The following is a 20,037-nucleotide window of genomic DNA, read 5'->3' as shown; positions in this document are numbered from 1 at the left end:
GTTGGTTTCGGGTCAACCCGAAATCGGTAAGGTTGGGTTTGGATTATGATTTTCGACCTGAAATTTGAATCATGTTGGATTTGAGTTAGGGGTAAGTGACCTGAAATATAAATCAGGTCAACCTTAAATTGACCCAACCCAACCTGATTGTCGTCCCTACAAAAAACCGAAGTCGAACATACATGTCATGAAATTGAGAAAAAAAAATCACATTAAAAAGTTTAAGTTATTAGTCTTATATCAAAATCGGACTTACCGATCCAATTTTGGTCCGGATCGCGTGGTCCCAGAGTAGTTAGTCGTGATAAATTGATCCGGTCCAAAATCGAATTAGTTCTTCACTAACTGTTTCGATTTTGCAAAAAACCGGAGTAGTTAAACACCCAAAAAAATTAATTTGTTTTTGCATTTTTTATTCTTAATTGATACAAAAACATTGCAATGGAAAAAAAGTATCAATACTCATTTTATAGAGGCAAACATCTCATTTTATTGAGGCATAGATAATTATATACATAAAAGTTATTACCAATTCTAATATTAAACATCAAACTAAAACATGGTAGATGTTCTACTACAATAACAGGATCCAATGGTATTAATTAGCATTGGAGAAAGAGAGAATAAACCACTTTATAAGATAAGGAGTTACTCCTTCTATCACCAATTGGTTTTAGGATGGAACCTCCTAGCTTATAAGTGGGCTAAACTCTCCTCCTCTTTATTGGCTTACCCAGACCCATTTTCATATAATCTAAAAAACTAACACAGAGGCATCAAAATTGACGCTACTAACAATGCATGACTTAATTTCGGTATCAGGTCTGCGTGGATAACGTTGAGTTAATCGATCAGTTTCTTGTTCATAGACAAAACTATAATACTTTCAGCATGTGATTAAAATGCAATCTTCTAAGGTTAATACCAACAGTAAAAATGTAAAATAAAGGGAATGAAAATGGCAGAAACATCATATTTTAGGTTTCTCTAAAAAAATTCATTGCCAATCTACTAGACCCCTGCAGAATAAGGTGAATTGCGGCATGCCTACATGGCGACAGGCAACTTTCCTCCAATTTAACAAAACTAGATAGCAAATTGTATTCTGGTACTCATTCTTGTACCGGCACATTAGATAACACTCTTATGGACTCAAAAGCTATCAAAGTCACCAGCTTTTTGCACTCCATGGTGGACTCGAAATGAAGAGAATTTAGCAGAGTGAAAATGTGACTTTAATGACAAGCCAGGAACATTGACCAACCTTGTCACCTATAAAACCAGTGCGCTTCTGCTCAACCCCATTATAGAATTTGTCAGGCAACTCAACAGAATAATGGCCACCATAAATCTCCTCATCAAAACTAGTACTTATATCTATATCTGATCCAGACCCACAATTTCTGCTATCTAATCCAGACAAACCTTGACACACCAGACATGAGATTCCTGCATTGTCATTCATTCATTTCGCAAATCAGGCACATAGTTCTCATTCACTCATTTTGCAAATCGACATAGACCCCTGATAGAGAAAGAACAGGAGAAAATCAGACACAGTTCTCATTCACTCATATAATGAATTCATTCGGTGATGAGATGCGTACCTGACCATCTCCTTCACCCATGCTTGATTCATACCAAAGAAAGCTTTGTTTTAATGGTAGATCAACCTAGGAAAATGTGACAAGTTCCACATATATAGCTTATAAATGGAAAGGACTATAATATACTATATAGATAAAAGTAGCTAGATTGTTGATGCCCAAATACAAAGTTCAAATGTTGTTAATGAGTAAACCACCATGAGCTTTTTACAACTCTAAGATTACCATCAAAGAAAAGAGTCGTTTCAAACAAAAAAAAAAATGAAAGAAAAGAGTATGCATCTGTTGTAACAAAGACAATCCTTTTCAATGAGTAACCATGAAAAAGGGGGTAAGCTTTGCGGTCAGGCAACAAAATGAAAATGCCTTCTCTTGGCAAGCATGATTCTTCACTCCTAAGTCATATTCATATATCAAAGGGACAATCCCTTAAGTTTGACAAGTTCCAATAGAATGATAAACTTTGGCAGTAGTTAACTACTTATCTACTTATCTTCTCATTACATGACCAGTAAAATCTTCCTAAACACAGTTCCTCTACCTACAAATGTTTCTCTTAATCCCATATAATTTATAAACTCGCCTTCAAAAAACTATTTTAAGAAATATTGTTATTCATATATCAATACAGGGTATAATGATGTATACTTTTAACATCAAATAAAAATCTACTTTCAAACCTACAAATTACACACAACATCCCTAATCCACTTACTCCCCTTCCCCCGCCCTCCACAAGCAATGTATGTTGTTAGCATAGGATGAAACTACATAGTACACTTGATTGACAAAGCTCAACAACAAAAAACAACAATTAAAAATTGCAACAAATATCGATCAACAATGTGTTCTTATTACTGTTTATGATGAACTAAAGATTCCAACATAAAACAAAATGTAATGAAAATCTTAAAAAACATCAATCAAATTACTATGTAAACTAAACCTTTCTCATTGTAATGAAATCAAACTTTAATGATCCTAATTTGCAAGTAGAAAAACAAATCTAAAACAAGAGGAGAGCGAAAATGTACCGCAATCAAGCTTGTGCATCGAACAATATAGAGGAGACAGTGAAAAGAGAAGAACAAATAAACTTGGAAATGTGGATGTCTCTGCAAGTCTTAGAACTCTTTTAGTGCCTTGAGTTGATGTAACACCCCTCTGGGGACCGCGAGCCCGCTAGTAGATATTGTTCTCTCTGGGCCCTAACCCGCAAGGTCTTGCTTTGGAGTGGGAACGGCCCACCCAAAAGGTCTCTACTAGGTTGAGGTATCCACCTCTATATAAAGAAGGCTTTGTTCTCCTCAACTTCCGATGTGGGATGGCTTTTACTCCCTTTCCCCACCCCCTTAAAGGGTGTCTGCGTCCTCGAAGGCACGACAGGACATCAAATCGGGCCCTGGCTCTGATACCATCTGTAACACCCTACTGAGGACCGCTAGCCCGCTAGTAGATATTGTCCTCTCTGGGCCCTAGCCCGCAAAGTTTTGCTTTGGAGTGGGAACGGCCCACCCAAAAGGCCTCTACTAGGTTGAGGTATCCACCTCTATATAAAGAAGGCTTTGTTCTCCTCAACTTCCGATATGGGATGGCTTTTACTCCCTTTCCGGTGTTACAGATGGTATCGGAGCCAAGGCCCGATTTGATGTCCTGTCGTGCCTTCGAAGACGCAGACACCCTTTAAGGGGGGTGGGGAAAGGGAGTAAAAGCCATCCCACATCGGAAGTTGAGGAGAACAAAGCCTTCTTTATATAGAGGTGGATACCTCAACCTAGTAGAGGCCTTTTGGGTGGGTTGTTCCCACTCCAAAGCAAAACCTTGCAGGCTAGGGCCCAGAGAGGACAATATATATCTACTAGCGGGCTCGCGGTCCCTAGAGGGGTGTTACAGTTGAGGTCTTGGAATGAAGAAGAATCTCCACTCTCAAAATACTACGGAACTTCCACTGTCAAACACAACAAAGCTTAACTACCTGCAATCTTTGGGAAAGGAGCACATAAGACCAGCCCCGTTTCTGAGATTTTGGAGGGCCCAAAGGCGAGCCTACATATTAGGGCCCTGATTAAGTCCAAGTTTTCATTGAAAAATAAATAATTTTTTGGTCCGAAATTTTTGAGAGAGACGTTAAAATAAGGATGTAAGTGTAGGAACTAAAACCGCTAAGAACATTAATTAAACTTATCTGATAACCGTGGCGTGAAGAAATCACTGCCCTAAAGTTGAATTTTGCCCCGCTACAACACACGACCTCATAGCAATCAACCTCCAGGGATACACGGCTTCTGTATTTTCAGTGTTGATGGAAAAACAGATTGAGAACGATCTTGAATATTGCCCAGAATAACAGAATAGAAAGAAAGCAGAGAAGAAGAAGAATATGATTTTTATGTGTGTTTAATAGAACAGTAACCTCGGTATTTATAGAAGATTAAAACCGGAAAGTGGCTTAAAACGTGGTTACAACAGACACTTAGTGGGAGGAGTTAATGGCACGAAATTAGGAATAACGGCACATTAAGGGAGGAAATCAGGGAAAAAACGGTAACTTTAATACTGGCTAAAAATGGTCATAAAGTGACAAAATTTTGACCCAAAACTTTAGTTAAGTTAAGTTTATTCCCCAAAGCCCAAAGCCCAAGGCCTATGGTCCTGGCCCGGACCGGGCGGGCGCCCGCGTGTGGTAACTCCACTCACCACAAGCCCACTAAAAGTCCTTTTGTTACACAACTCAATGGGTATAGAAAGTGTAATGTTTATAAACCCCTTACACTCCCTATTATTCTATCAATGCGGGACTCTTCACATTCTCTTTTGAAGCAACTCTTGAGTTTCCTTTAAAACACCTTTTTTAACAAACTCCAACAATCCCCCACATGATTCAAAAGAAGAAAACAGGAAAAAACAGGGCTGAAAACAGATGATCTGGGCAATAGATACTGAGTTTTGAAGTATCAATGTCTTATGGACTTGAATTGACACTCAGTGCATGCAAATATGTCTTACTGTCGTAAGAGGTAGATTTCTCTTTGAACCCTTTCATGAGGTTAGCAAAGCATAGTTGCGCACTCAACCTTTTTCAAATCAAGATACGTTCTCGCAAATATAATATAGGTGCCCCACAATTACCTGGATTCTCATGAATGCTCTAGAGAGCCTAAGCCTTGGACTCTCATAGGGGATTGGGCGTAACCCCCACATTCACCTAGGTAAGTTCATCAAGTTTGTATTGTCATAAATCACCTCAAATAAGGCTATGAACTTATTAAGAGCTTATGCTCAACCTTACACATATCATAGTAGATTAAAACAAAATACTACATCACTTTTATTAATAGGAATGGTAGTAGTATACAATAACTTGAGTTATTTTGTGATTTCGTTTGACCCTTTGAACTTAGGAATTCCTAAGAAGGGTATCATCACAATTCACTCCACAATAGGCTTTAAACCCATTCCTTGTGCTGACTCCAGCACCATTTTTCTACAAAGGCCTTTGGTGAGAGGATCACAATATTCCTCTCTGATTTTACATACTCGAGTGACCACACATTATCTCTAATTAGATTTCTAACTATGGCATGCCTTAAGCAAATATGCCTTCTTTTTCCATTATAGGCTTGATTATTCGCTACCTCAATTGTTGCTTGCGAGTCACACCGCATGGAAACTAATGGAGCTGGCTTTCCCCCACAATGGAATATCAACAAGCAAACTCCTTATCCATTCAGCTTCTTGACCTGCCAATTCTAAAGCAATAAACTTAGTTTCCATTGTAGATTTGGCAATACATGTTTGCTTTGATGATTTCCATGATATAGCTCCTCCAGCAAGAGTGAAAACATAACCGCTAGTAGATTGAATCTCATCATTATCCGACACCCAATTAGCATCACAAAATCCTTCAAGACACAAGGTGTCCTTTGATAATGTAGACCCCAATTGGTAGTGCCTTTTAGATACTTCAAAATCTAATCAAGGCAACCCAGTGCTCCCGATTAGGATTGTGAGTATACCTGCTCAATCTACTAACGCATAAGCTATATCAGTCTAGTATAATTCATCAAGAACATTACACTTCCAATTATTTTTGCATATGTTCTTGTGATATACTATCACCTTTATTCTTTTTCAAATGAATACTAGAATCATATGGGGTTTTCACAGGGACACAATCAAATTGATCAAACTTCTTTAAATTTTCTCAATATAATGAGATTGATTTAAAGATATCCCATATGAAGTTCTAGTAATCTTTATTCCAAGAATAACATCGCCTCTCCTAAATCCTTCATCTCAAAGAAGAATTTAGGAAACTCTTAGTTCATTTACTACGTCTATATTGGTCCCAAAGATCAACATATCATCCACATATAGACATATGAAAACACAACCAAGTTCATCAAATTTGGAATAAACACAAGCATCAGAATCATTTACCAAAAAACCATTTGAAGTAATAGTTTGATGAATTTATAATACCATTGTTTTGGTGCTTGTTTTAAACCATACAAAGATCTAATAAGTTGCATACCTTGTCCTCTTGACCAGGAACCTCACATCCTTCAGGTTGCTTCATATGATCTCCTCATTTAACTCACCATTCAAAAATGCAGTTTTCACATCCATTTGATGCACAATTAAATCATGAATAGATGCAAGTGCAATTAAAGCTCTAATGGTGGCTACCTTGGTCACAGGAGAATAAGTATCAAAGAATCTAACCCTTGTTTTTGGCGATGCCCTCCAACTACAAGTCTAGCCTTATACTTGTCTAAAGACCCATCAGGCTTGCATTCTTTGTAAACACCAACCTATTGCTTAAGGCCTTACAACCTCTAGGAAGGTCTGACAAAACCAAGTGTTATTACTCATAATAGACTCTATTTCACTGTTAATAGCCTCTAACCAAAAACTTGAGTCTACCGATCTCATGGCCTCAGCATAGGTTCTCGGGTTCTCTTCTAACACAAAAGCATTGATATCTTGCTCATCTAAGCCCTCTTTTCAGCTAGAAAGGTAGTAATAAAATTAGGTCCGAAACTAGACTTAGTTCTAGCTCTCTTACTCCTTCTAGGTTCTAAGGTCTCACTAGATGATGCAAAGTCACGATGCAAAATAGAAGAAGATGCAGCAGGCAAGCATGATTGTAAACTAACTTTCATAGGAAACATGCTCAAAAAATTCAACATCTCTTGACTCTCTAATAGGACCAAAACCAGATGCATCCTTAAGAATGAGTCTATATGCAGCACTGTTAGACGCATAACCAATAAAAATACCATCTACGGTCTTAGGTCCAATTTTACTCCTTTGAAAGTCAGGAAGTCCTATCTTCCCAAACACCCCCACACTTTGAGGTATCCCAAATTCGGCTTGAAGCCTTTCCACAATTCATAGGGATCTATCTAACTTCTTATGGGGAACTCGATTAAGGACATAACAAGCAGAAAGGATAGCCTCACCCCACATATTAGTAGGCATAACTGAACTAATAAGCATAGCATTCATCATATCTTTAAGAGTTTTATTTTTCCGCTCAGTTATTCCATTCTGTTCTGGGGTATAAGGAGTTGTAACCTCATGTATAATCCCATTAGACTCACAAAATTTCTTAAGGGAAATACCATCATATTCTCCACCCCTATCTGATCTCACCCTTTTAATCTTAAGGTCCAATTGGTTCTCTACTTCGGCTTTATAGATAAGAAATTTCTCTTCTGCCTCATCCTTAGAACTCAATAAATAAACCTTAGTATATCGAGAAAAGTCATCAACAAAAGTAAATAATATTTCTTTCCTCCCTACTCATGGAATTCTTAAAGTCACCTAAGTCACTATGGACTAACTCTAATAAAGTAGAGGAACGGGACACATTTTTGTTGAATGCTTTCTTAGGGTGCTTAGCTTCTACACACACTTCACATTTATCAAAAGAAGTATTGCTAAAGTCGGGAATAAGACTAAGCTGTTTTAGCCTTTTAATAGAGGCAACATTCACATGACCTAGTCTAGAATGCCATAAAGAAACAGACTAGCAATATAAACAGAAGCAGTAGAGTTTTTATTATCAATAACAACATCCAAAACAAAAAGTCCAGCATTACAAAAGCCTTTACCCACAAAAATACCATTTCTGGTTAATACAAGTTTATCAGATTCAAAAGATAACTTAATCCCAGCTTTGTTTAAAAGTGAACCAGAAATGAGATTTCTGCGGATATCAGGAGCATGCAGAACATTCTGCAAAGCAATGGTTTTCCGGGATGTAAATTTCAGGAAAACCTTTCCTTTGCCTAAAACACTCACAGTGCTTGAGTTTAATTTCCCATGAAGTTGCACTCTGATTCTGGAACTTTCTGGTAGTCTTGGAACACTTCCTTGTTGGCACAGATATGACGGGTTGCACCAGTATCCACGATTCATTCTGAAACATTGCTTACCAGATTTACCTCGGACACCACAGCAGTAATGACATCATCTTCAGCAAGGTTGGCTTGAGGTTTGTTGTCTTTGGCTTTGACTGGAGCTTCCTTCTGTAACAACCCTGAATTTCCAATACTTCTAAAATCAACTTAATAAAAATAAATTCAGAAATCCAAAGGTGCTACGCCGCGATAATTATTAATAATAACCGCAAGGCTAATTGTTCTAACTAAAACAATAACCAAAAGTTTTAACTAATTATTACAGACCAACGAAATAGAATGTAAAATAATTATTAAAAACCAGAACATAAATCTTATAAATAAATAAGAGCGGAAGTCTTTTTAAAAGTCCTATTAAATCAAAAGGGATCCAACACACTCTTTAACCCAACCGGAGCTAACTATCTTCAAGTCCCTGCACATTAAACACTGTAATATCAGCCAAAGGCTGAGCAAGATTTAATACTGAAATAAAAAAAAAAACTATTCAATGTGCAGGTAAGATATATAGGAATATCTTACAAATTCATTTAAAAGGTGTACAGATTATATATATAAAATTAACTTTCTAATAAACTCAAATACGATATTTCTTTCTTTCTGAACTATTCTGTAAAACTTTCAAATATATATAACCTTTCGTAATCTGTGAGTAGGAAGTAATAAATAAAAATCTAATGAGCTAGCTAGGCTCACTAGACAAGGTAAACACCAAAGTCCCTAGTATGTATACCCCTAACTTGATAACGAACCAAGAAGGAAGATTAATGGCAAGTGTATTGATCAACATACACCCAACTACTAAAATATATTGTTGAGACACTGTTAACTCAACATACTTTCAAACTCGGGGAATACCGCTTACCGGCAACCCCACAATAAAACTCTATAAACCCTCGTAAGGGTGAGGAACTTCCTCCTTTCAAAATCTCAACTTGGTAACATTGAAGAACTTCCTCCTTTTAATATAAATCTTATGAATAATCTCATAAGCTCTTTCAATATAAATATCGAGAACCATTTAAATCTCAACGTATAAACTTCACAAAACAATCTCATTGTAAAAATAAATTTTCAAACATTATAAAACAGTTTCTCAACTCATCTGTACAAGCGCAGTAATAAATCTTACCTTATCAGCAACCACAGCTAACAAAACTCTATCTCGAGTCAGAAAGGTTCCTCTACGAACCCGCAATCTATAATATAATAATATAGTATAAGCCACTTACGACATACCCAAAGTTGACTCGCAACAATCATTCATATCATTATATAAACACTATATTTTATAAGGATTACTATACATCCAATTATCAGAATAATATAGAGTATATAGCCATATAGTGTAGTAAAGTAACGACGACACTTCTATGTTCTAAACAAAGTATCAGACACCTACTATGTCTATCTACATATATGTACTCCATAGATGGTAGAAATATCAAATTATCATAATATTATTTACATCACAGCACAATACCAACACAACATAAAAATTCCTATAACATATTACCGCCACCACCAAAACAGCTAAACACCCAGAACTTGCACAAGGCATAACTCCTAGTATACAACTCCAAATCACACCATTCTTGAGCCTAAATTCATTAACTCTTCAAGCTCTACAACTTTCATGAAGGAACCAAGGTCTAAAAACGACAGAATCATTGAGAATTTGCCAAAACAGTAGCTGCGTGCAAAACAGGACATACAATGAAAACAAACTTTTATAACAGTAGACCATATTGAAGCAAGCTAAGATTACTACTCTGTTTTGTAATGAAACCACAACCTACACCAATACACATCAAACCAACATAATGGAAATTTCATAATAATTTCGAAACTAACAACTAGCAATCAAACCCCCAAATTACGTTAACTAAATCAAATTAACCATCAAACATGAACCTTTCATATAAATTTCGCACACCATAAATTTTCCCCAATTTAATTTACCCAAGAACCCTAATTTAACATACCCAAACTTTGAAACTTAAACAAAACTGAAATTCGAAATTGAAACTAAAAGTTAGAACTTACTTGAATATGGAAGATAAAAATCACACAAGAAGACCCGAAAAACGCCCTTTTGATCCGAAGTTCGTCCCAAAAACGTCCAAAATAAAACCCAAATTTTACCTCTTTGAAATACTCACAATATCTAAGTATTGAAAAAGGTAGATGAAGGAAAGTTGAATCGTGAAGAAAGTTGAACAAAATTCATGAATTTAGGGTATTGAATCAAAAATAAGGGAAAAATAAATGGAGAAGAAGATGATCAATGTGAGGAAGGCTTCATCCTTTTTTTTTTTTTAAAGCTACTGCACGTAGGTTAGAAGAGGGATGAAGACTTTCTTTTATTTTTCTTTTTACTTTCTCTCTCCTTATACTAATATGTATTAGATAGTAACCTAGTAAATCTAGGAATCAGTTTCTTTTTTTTTTTTACACCACTTCAAAGGTAAAGTCAAAGTTAGTAAAAAAAAAAATATTTTTTAAAAGAAATCTGAAATCATTTTTATTAAATAAATTAATGTAACTAATTACTATACGGGTATAAAATACGGGGTGTTACAGGAGCTTCCTTCCTTTGACGGCACTCCTTGGCAGCATGCCCATTCTTACCACACACAAAGCAGTTTCCCTTAAATTTACTTTTTCCCTTGAAGTTGTTGTTATTCTGCCTGGTACCATGAAACTAATTTTGACCTTTGCCTTTTGGTCCTTTACCTGCAGCAGTCTTACTTTCCACAAGATTAGCAGAACAAGAAGAATGATCAACTGATTTTCCCTTCATTTGGATACGGTTCTGCTCCTCAATTGTAATATGGGACGCTAACTCTTGAAGGGTAAAATCTTTCTACCTATGTTTTAAGGAATGAACAAAATTCTCCCAAGAAGAAGGCAATTTTTCTAGTAGGCAATTGGCTTGGAAAAGATCAGGAATAGCCATACCCTCGGCAACAATATCAGCACATAAATGTTCATACTCATGAACTTGATCAAGCACAAGTTTATCATCATTCATTGAAAACTTCAACCAACGACTACAAGCATATTTCTTAGTCCCAAAATCATCAGTCCCATACTTAGCATTCGAACCATCCCAAATCTCCTTAGCATTTTTAGACTTACTATAAATCATATAAAGGGAAGCAGTCATATAATGCAGTAACATCCCACGACAGGTCTTATTATCTTTCACAAAATCCCTAACAGAATTTTCAGGAGCAACATCAACAGCCAAACAATAATCAACACCAATCTGACCCAAGAAAAAATCCATTTTATCAGACCACATCCTATAATTCTTTCCATCAAATGGTTCTAATTTAGACATATCGGGGACAAAGGGATTGGTTATAGGGACAGCATTAAGGACACGCACAGCTTCATCAGGAATTTCAGCAGCCATAGTTCTGAAAAACAGAGAAGAAGAAGAATATGATTTTTCTATGTGTTTAATCAGAACAGTAACCTCGGTATTTATGGAAGATTAAAACCGGAAAGTGACTTAAAACGTGGTTACAACAAACACTTAGTGGGAGGAGTTAATGGCACGAAATTAGGAATAATGGCACATTAAGGGAGGAAATCAGGAAAAAAACGGTAACTTTAGTACTGGCTAAAAAGGTCATAAACTGACATAATTTTGACCCAAAACTTTAGTTAAGTTAAGTTTATTCCCCAAAGTTTATTCCCCAAGGCCCAAGGCCCTGGCCCGGACCGGGAGGGCGCGCGCGTGGTAACTCCACTCACCACAAGCCCACTAAAAGTCCTTTTGTTACACAACTCAATGGGTATAGAAAGTGTAATGTTTATAAACCCCTTACACTAGGGGTGTTCACAAAAAACCGAAACCGAAATCCCGTACCGAAAAACCGGAAAACCGGTTAAAATGGACGGTTACCGAACCGGTAATTTTAGGATTAAACGGTTCGGTTACCGAATCGGTAAAAATAACGGTTGAACGGTACGGTCACGGTTATGATTTTTTATAAAACGGTTAACCGAAAAACCGGATAAATTTATTTATTATTATTATTTAATTTTTTATAATAATTATATTAATTAATTTTATTTTTATTAAAGGCAGTAGTTATTAGTAAGTAAAGTTGTCTGTGACTTCTTGTATAGTGAGAAAACATAAGTCAGTGCCTAAGGGCTAAGAGGAGAGTAACAAAATGTAAAGCCCAAAGTCCTAAATAATGAAATATGAGGCAGTGATTTACTTGTAACTTCTTGTACTGCTGCTGTTTTTTTTTAACTTCTCACTATGAACTAAACTTGTAATAGTTTAATATTTTTGTGCTTGTTTTTTTCTTAGAACTTTAAGATATATATTTCATTGTATCGTAATATTGTATGGTTTGGAATGTGTGTGTGTGTGTGTGTGTGTGTGTGTGCGTGTGCGTGTGCGTGTGCGTGTGCGTGTGCGTGTGCGTGTGCGTGTGCGTGTGCGTGTGCGTGTGCGTGTGTGTGTGCGTGTGCGTGCGCGTGCGTGCGTGTGTGTGTGTGTGTGTGTGTGTGTGACTGATGTTGGTCTGTTGTTGAAGATAGAGAGTCTATACATGACGAAATCTCTAGCCAATAAGTTGCTCTTAAAGCAACGTCTGCTCAGCATGCATATGCAGGAAGGTACGTCTTTGAGGGATCATCTAGATAAATTGAATACTATCTTACTAGATCTTCGTAATATTGATGTTAAAGTAGATGATGAGGATGTTGCTTTAATTTTATTAGTGTATTTCCCCTTATCGTATGAGAATTTTGTGGATTCTTCTATTGTTGGGAAAGATAGTCTGTCATTAGAAGAAGTAAGATCTGCTCTTTATACTAGAGAGGTACGTCATCAGGCATCTGTTTCTAGTATAGAAAATCAGGCATCGGGATTAGTTGTTATTGGGTTAAGGGACAAAGAAAATCTGGTAAAAAGAAATCGAACCATACAAATTTGAATTCTAATGGTCCTAAAATTACTTATGTCTATCTAATTACTGTAAGGAAAAGGAGCATTGGAAAAATGAATGTCCTAAGAAGAAGCGGCAGGAAAAGAATGAAGGTTCTGCTGCTCTGGCAGAATCTGAATGTAAAATAAAATATGGAGTTTTATGGATTCTAATAACTAGTTTAGTAGTACTATGTATATTTTATTTTACCTAGCATAGTACTACTAAACTAGTTATTAGAATCCATAAAACTCCATTATCAACACCCTTTCTAAAAATCCAGAAACTTATAAAATATTAAAACTCTCTTTAAACGTACTTAAACATGCTTAGATTCATAAGTTAAATCAATTTCATAGTTTATAACATGCTACTATGATTTTCCAATCTTTAACACCCTAAAAATTCATGCTTTGCTAATTAAAAACTCAATCTAAATATAATAATCAAATCTAAAATTTTATTCTTTCAATACATAATTTATATAATCAAAAATTCATCATTAAAACAGTAAATCAAAGTTATTAATAATCATAATTATTAGTACTAAAACAAAACATAAAAACATAATCTTTAATCAAAACTTGAGGAGGAAGAAAAGAATTAAACCAACAAATCAAAGAACAAAGGAGACAAGGGTGCCGACAATGGATAGCAGCACCTGCGACAGCAAATAGGCGGCGACAAGGGAGGATTTTTGGTGTTTGTGACGTTTCTTGGCAAAGAAGAAAGCTTTTCTTGAAGAAGAAGAAAGAAAATTGGAAGAAGAAGAAAAAACGTGAAAGGAGAAGGGAGAGAAAGTGGTCGGCTGTCATAGGAGTTGTGAGGAGGAGAGAGAAAATTTGTGTGGTAAAATAATTGGGTTTGAGGTATCTATAAGTAGGCTTTTCCTTTTGGGCTTAGGAAAATGAGATTGGGTTTGAAAAGAGTTTTATGATGAATAGGATTGATGATTTAGAACTCCCAACATCAATAGAAATCCTTTTCCTAATCCACCTAGAATTTGTGTTCCTCAAGCCCATTTAACTTCTTTTCCAGATCCAATTAGTATTTCAAACATTTTTCAAAGCATGCTTTAACAAAAATATTTTAACTTCCTTAATCCTTAAAATAATTTCTTTGACTTTCAAAATGGTCAACCTTCTTTAAATAATAAATCATTTCAAACTAAATTATGTTTAAATATAAATATATAAATACTAAAATATATTTATAAATTCATAAAATTATGGGGGATTACACCCTTTTACCCATGTGTCCAAGTCTCATATGCCATAACTTGGTCATATATATATCTGTATTCACTAGTAGAATAAATGCTATTTGCTGCGGTTAAAAAGTGCCATATTGTTGCGATTTTGGGCGCGCAGCAATTAAGAGGGCAGCAATAGGTATTAATAATATTGCTGCGGTTTTTAGGTCAAACCGCAGCAATATTATTATGTGTTATCAATTTAAAAGAGAATATTGCTGCGATTTTGGCTAGAAACCGCAGCAACATCTTGGCCTATTGCTGCGGTTGTTGCCCAAAACCGCAGCAATAGGTCCTGATATGGCAAAAAAAAAAATTTTTTTTTTTTTTGCATTTCAAAACTAAAATTTGAAATATTAAAACCATGCAATTAATCCATCCACTATCCACCAAATTTGCAGACAAACTGAACATAAAATGACATAGATCTCATTAATATATGAAAAACAACATTATAACTTACTAATTAAAAAAATTATAATAAAAACAAAAAATATATTAAAAAAAAGAAACAGATCTTAAAAAGAAAAAAAAATCCTAAAAAAAAATATACTAACAGATCTCAACAAACAAAAAAAGGACGACGAATTGAGAATCTAAAAAGAACTGAAATTCAGAATTCTAAATCTAAAAATAAAATAAAATAAAAAGATAGTGCAGCAAATCTGCTTGCGAGAAACAGAAAAAAAAAATCCGAAATATAGTAGAACTATAAATACTCAAACAACAGGAACACGAAGAACAAAGTGAGAAAAAGTGAACTATAAATGTATTTAGGGCTGGTTCATCAACAGTTTTTGGAGTAGCTTTTAGTGTTGGGACTAATCTTAATCTACAACTAGTTGTCTTTGTTGTTTTCTCTCTCCTTCGTCAATTCAACGGAACTTCAATGGAGTCTCTGCCGTCTCCGACTTCTAGTTCGTCGCTTCCTTCTGCGTCGCAATTCGCTCATCTTCCTATTATGGCGATGAAAGAGAAAATTGTTGAGAAAATTATGGAGAATAGAGTCACTCTCATAGTTGGTGAAACTGGTTGCGGTATAATTTAGATGCTTCAAAGATCCGGGAGAGCAGACGAGGAACGGCGAGAGAGATAAGGTGCGAAGGATATAGATGAGGCAGTGAGAAGGTGAGTGAGTTTGGGAGGAAGAGAGCTTGAAAGGCGTGCGACTAAGAGTTCCCATGGAGGTTTTTTTTTGTTGGAACGAAGGTGAGAGGAAACGAAGCCGAGGAAGTGAGAGGAAACGAAGGTCGAGGAAGTGAGAGGGGGATCTGAAGTGAGAGGAAGGAGAGGGTGAGAAATAGAAACAGCGCCTTAGTTTTATTAAACCCTAATGATAATATTGCTGCGGTTTTCATAAGGAACCGCAGCAATATATTAAAATAATAATTTTTAAAATTATTTAATATATTGCTGCGTTCCTACGTGGAAACCGCAACAATATTTGCTGTTCAAGGCCCCACTTTATTTTAAAAAGTATCCGTTAGACAATATTGCTGTGGTTTTTGGCTGGAATCGCAGTAATATTGTCAATTTCTATTTTTTATTTTCTTTTTGCGTGTTATATTGCTGCGTATAGGTAAAACCGCAGCAATATTACCGCAGCAAATAGCATTTATTCTACTAGTGATTGCTTGTGTGTCATGACAAGTAATAAATTGTAAATCACGTAAAGTGTAACTTGGATAGTAATGAACTTTAGACTAGTGCACGTCTAAAATTGGACAATCAGGAGTTAGAGTACATGGTGTTAGCCCATGGCTTTTTCTGGGAAACGAATTGATCATTGTTCCTATTTTTCAAAGTTTCCTCGATATCGCAGGTCGTTCTGGAATACGGAGTCGCGCCTGTATTTCGTCTTCCTAGGTGAAGTCATGTTTTGGTAGGACAACTCGGTCCAATAACTATTCCATTAAAGTAATAAAAAGATGGTTAAAATTTAGTTTAGTAAAAGTTATCTGCAGAATGTTAGATTGTTATATTATTATTTATCCCTGCTTATTATTTATTAGTATCATATTAGGAATGTTTATTATTATTATGTAGTACTCCTTTGCTGATTACGTGTTTTGTTTGTGTATGTTGATCATGGCTTTGCCTTATTGATCCTGTGATGACCCATTTTGGTGAGCATATTCTTTAGAGCATTGACATCTACAGGTTTGAAGATGTTGAATCACGGGGATTCGGGAATGAAGAGATTGTGTAACAGATTGTTTTATCTATTGCTTTAGTAGGAACATATTATATTAAGTTAGGTTTTGAAGTTAACATTTATAGTGTGTTCGTTTAAGTACTTTGTTTATTTATTATATTTAATGTATGAAGTTTAGTTATATATGTTTTCCGCTACTAAATTCTGAATAGCCGATACGTTATCACACGGGTGATAATGCTTTGGTAATTCTCTATGTTTTATATTGAAAAGGTATTTTTGAAAAGGGAGAATTATTACGGTGTTACAAAGGGGGATGCGAATTCTGTAAAAAAAGGGATCTTCTCTGTGGGCACAAGGTGCATGATCTAGAGTTTTGTGAACATTATGTGTTTGGAAAGCTTCATATATCGCAGCAACTTCCCAAGGACAGTTCATACAACAAAGGATACTCTTGATTATATCCATTCTGACTGTTGGGGTCCTTTCCGAGTTGAATCTTTTGGAGCTCACAAGTATTTTGTGTCGATGATTGATGATTATTCAAGACTGACTTGGGCAATTATGATGAAGCATAAAAGTGAAGCTTTCAAGAATTTCAAGCAATAGAAGGCTTTAGTGGAAAATCAAGCTGAAAGGAAGATCAAAAGGTTGCATACTAATAATGGTCTAGAATTATGTTGGTCTGAGTTTAATGAGTTCTGCAAGCATGAAGGGATTGCTCGCCATCATACTGTCAGGAATACGCCACAACAAAATGGAGTAGCAGAACGCGTGAATCAGACATTGTTGGAGAGAGTGAGGTGCATGCTCTCAAATGTTGGGTTAGCTAGAAGATTTTGGGCAGAAGTTGTAAGTACAACTTACTATCTGGTCAACCGTGGACCTCACACATGTATTAACTGTAAAACACCTTATGAGGTGTAGTCTGGTAAGCCTACATATTATTCTTTGTTGAGAGTTTTTGTTTCTACTGTTTATTATCATGTAAATGAGGGTAAATTAGAACGTAGAGCTAAGAAGGGTGTATTTGTGGGTTTTGGGAGTGGAGTTAAGGGCTGTAGAATCTGATCACCTTCTGCTGACAGTTGTGTTATACTTAGTAGGAGTGTAATATTTGATGAAAATTCTATGCTTAACTCTCATGTGAAGTCTAGTGTGGTGTCTTTTAGTAGTGATGTTGATGAACATGTGGGGCTGCAAGTCACTCAGGATGAGAGTAAATCACAACACCAAGGTGGAGAATATTAACATGGTGTTACTGAATCTTCTAGTCATCAATCAACCTCATCTGAAGCACATCAACTGAGCATAGCACGTGATAGAGCTAGAAGAGTTAGTGTGGGACCTCCAAAGAGGTATGATTTTGAGGATATGGTTGCTTATGCACTGCAGGTTGGTGAGGAGGTGGAGGTGGAAAATCATGAGCCATCCACCTATAAAGAAGTTGTTTCCAGTAGCGAGTCTGCTCAATGGCTCACTGCAATGGGAGATGAGATGGAGTCTGTGGATAAGAATCAGACTTGGGAGCTAGTCAAACATCCTAAGAAGAGAAAGATTGTCACGTGCAAATGGGTTTCCAAGAAGAAGGAAGGGATATCACCTTCTGAGGGGTTCAAGTATGAAGCTCGATTTGTTGCAAGAGGGTTCACGTAAAGGGAAGGAGTTGATTATAATGAGATTTTCTCATCAGTAGTAAGACATACTTCCATCAGGGTGCTACTAGCAATAGTTGCACATCAGGATCTTGAACATGAGCAACTAGATGTGAAAACAACTTTCCAAGTTGGAAGAGGAGATTTATATGGCCCAACCAGATAGGTTCCAAGTTCCCGAAAAAGAATATTATGAAACCGATGGTTTATCAACGTTTGTCGACTTTTTGACATTGTCATGACTTTTTTTTTTAATGTTTTTCGACATTTTCATATCAAAACTTTGAAGCCTTCTCAGTTACAGCAACTTCAGCGTCTGCTTTACACTTATTTGATTGCAATTGGTTATTCATATCACCCAAAATGAAATCGGGATCACTTTCAGACATATAGTTTGATTTTTGAAACTTAAAAAGACAGGAAAAACGAGAAATGAGAAGAAGATTATGCTAGAAAATCGTGGAGGTTAAGCACAGAGACGGTGGTGGAGGTTGAGGGCAAAGATAAATGGAAGGAATTGAGAAATTTGAAATAGAAAGAATCAAACTGGGGGGGAGATAAGCAAGTGGCAAACGTGTGTTTGATTACTAGGGGCAGATTATTTCAGGGACAGGACTGACCTGACCCCCCAAAGGTTTGAGGAAAAAACCATACAACTTTGTTGTTTCGGCCCACAATTTATTAAGGAAAAATGAAAGGGCTGCATTCTGTGTTTAGTACTACATCCCACTAATTTACCTATTGCCTGACATAAGGTACAATAACGTCCCGTTTGGTTAGTGGTCATAAATTGTGGTAATGTTAGTGAAATTTAGTATAAATTTGTAAGGAAGTTCTCATGTCAATGACCATGAGAATGAAACTTTATCACAAAACATGGGTTCCCTTATAAATTTTCATTATCACCTAATATCACCTTCCTAAGTGGTAATAGATAATAATGACTTAGGAAGAAAATAGATATCTTGCAATGAAGTAGAATTATCATAGGTAATGACATTAGATTTTTAGTATAAATTTAAAGTATAATGCATTACCATTCCCACCATTTATGACCTTTTATCAAACGGACCGTAAAAGTAAAAAAAGTAGAAAAGTACTCAATCACATAGTAGTACTAACGTGTGTTTAGTACATATGTGTTTTTGGAAAAAGTAACACAAACAAAGTGGGCCAGGCAAGTAAGGAGACTATTGACTTCACGTCATCAACTCATCAACATTATATTTTCCCCCTTGATGGTAGCTAGTTTTTATGGTTTTTGTTTATTTTTATTATATTTTTTGTTTAATTGATATTTAGTTTGGACATAAGGTTATTTTTTTTTTTTTAGTTTTTTCTTGTTAGCCACTCATGTTTACTAAATTTTGTTAGTTTTATTGTATATATTTTTAGTCTAATGGATGTTTAACCTATACATAGCTTTATAAAAGTTTTAGCATCAAATACATTATTGGCGATTTAAAAAATGTTCGAAGAGCGTCGACTGTTACTTTAGTTGTTTTTTCGAGAATGGAAGTGTGGCGCTTGTGTTTGTAATATTTTAGTTAATACTTTATTTCATTTTATGATATATTTTTGTTTACACTAGTTTGAAAATAATATTCATATGACAGTTTTGTACTTCTATTTTTGTTGCTGTGAAAATTTTTTTGGCCGCCAAGATCCGCGAGTGTTTGTTACATAATAAGTTATAATGTAGCTGTTATATCTAGAACAACTTTGTGTTATTGTGAACATAGTCCATTGAACTTTGTTGGTTATTGTATAACTGTAATTAGGGATGCTTACCGAACGAGCTGAGCCCAAATAGCACTGGGCTCGGCTCGAGCTCGTTTAACTTTTCATGGGCTCGGCTCAGCTCGTGAGCTCGACGAGCTTGGGGGGAGCCGAGCTCGGCTCGAGCTCGTGATTAGTTTTTGCCGCTCGAGCTCGGCTCGTGACCTCGACTAAACTTGTGAGCTCGACTAGGCTCGTGAGCTTTT

At 35.9% G+C, this 20,037-nt stretch overlaps 2 long non-coding RNA genes across 2 annotated transcripts; both read right to left on the bottom strand.

Moving 5' to 3' along the window:
• Nucleotides 1-894: 894 nt before the first annotated feature.
• On the bottom strand, nt 895-3,220 carry LOC130590042 (uncharacterized). The gene is made up of 2 exons (XR_008967638.1): nt 1,608-3,220; nt 895-1,525 (listed from the first exon to the last, which is right to left on the bottom strand). It is a non-coding gene; the product is annotated as an uncharacterized LOC130590042 (long non-coding RNA).
• Nucleotides 3,221-7,650: 4,430 nt separating this feature from the next.
• On the bottom strand, nt 7,651-10,409 carry LOC130590074 (uncharacterized). Its single transcript, XR_008967667.1, has 3 exons — nt 10,082-10,409; nt 9,168-9,234; nt 7,651-8,450 (listed from the first exon to the last, which is right to left on the bottom strand). It is a non-coding gene; the product is annotated as an uncharacterized LOC130590074 (long non-coding RNA).
• Between the last annotated feature and the right edge of the window lie 9,628 nt (nt 10,410-20,037).

This window comes from Beta vulgaris, chromosome 9 (assembly GCF_026745355.1).
Source record: "Beta vulgaris subsp. vulgaris cultivar EL10 chromosome 9, EL10.2, whole genome shotgun sequence".
Lineage (NCBI taxonomy): Eukaryota > Viridiplantae > Streptophyta > Magnoliopsida > Caryophyllales > Amaranthaceae > Beta > Beta vulgaris.
Note: the sequence above shows the minus strand (reverse complement) of the source record. Positions and strands in the feature narration are given on the sequence as shown.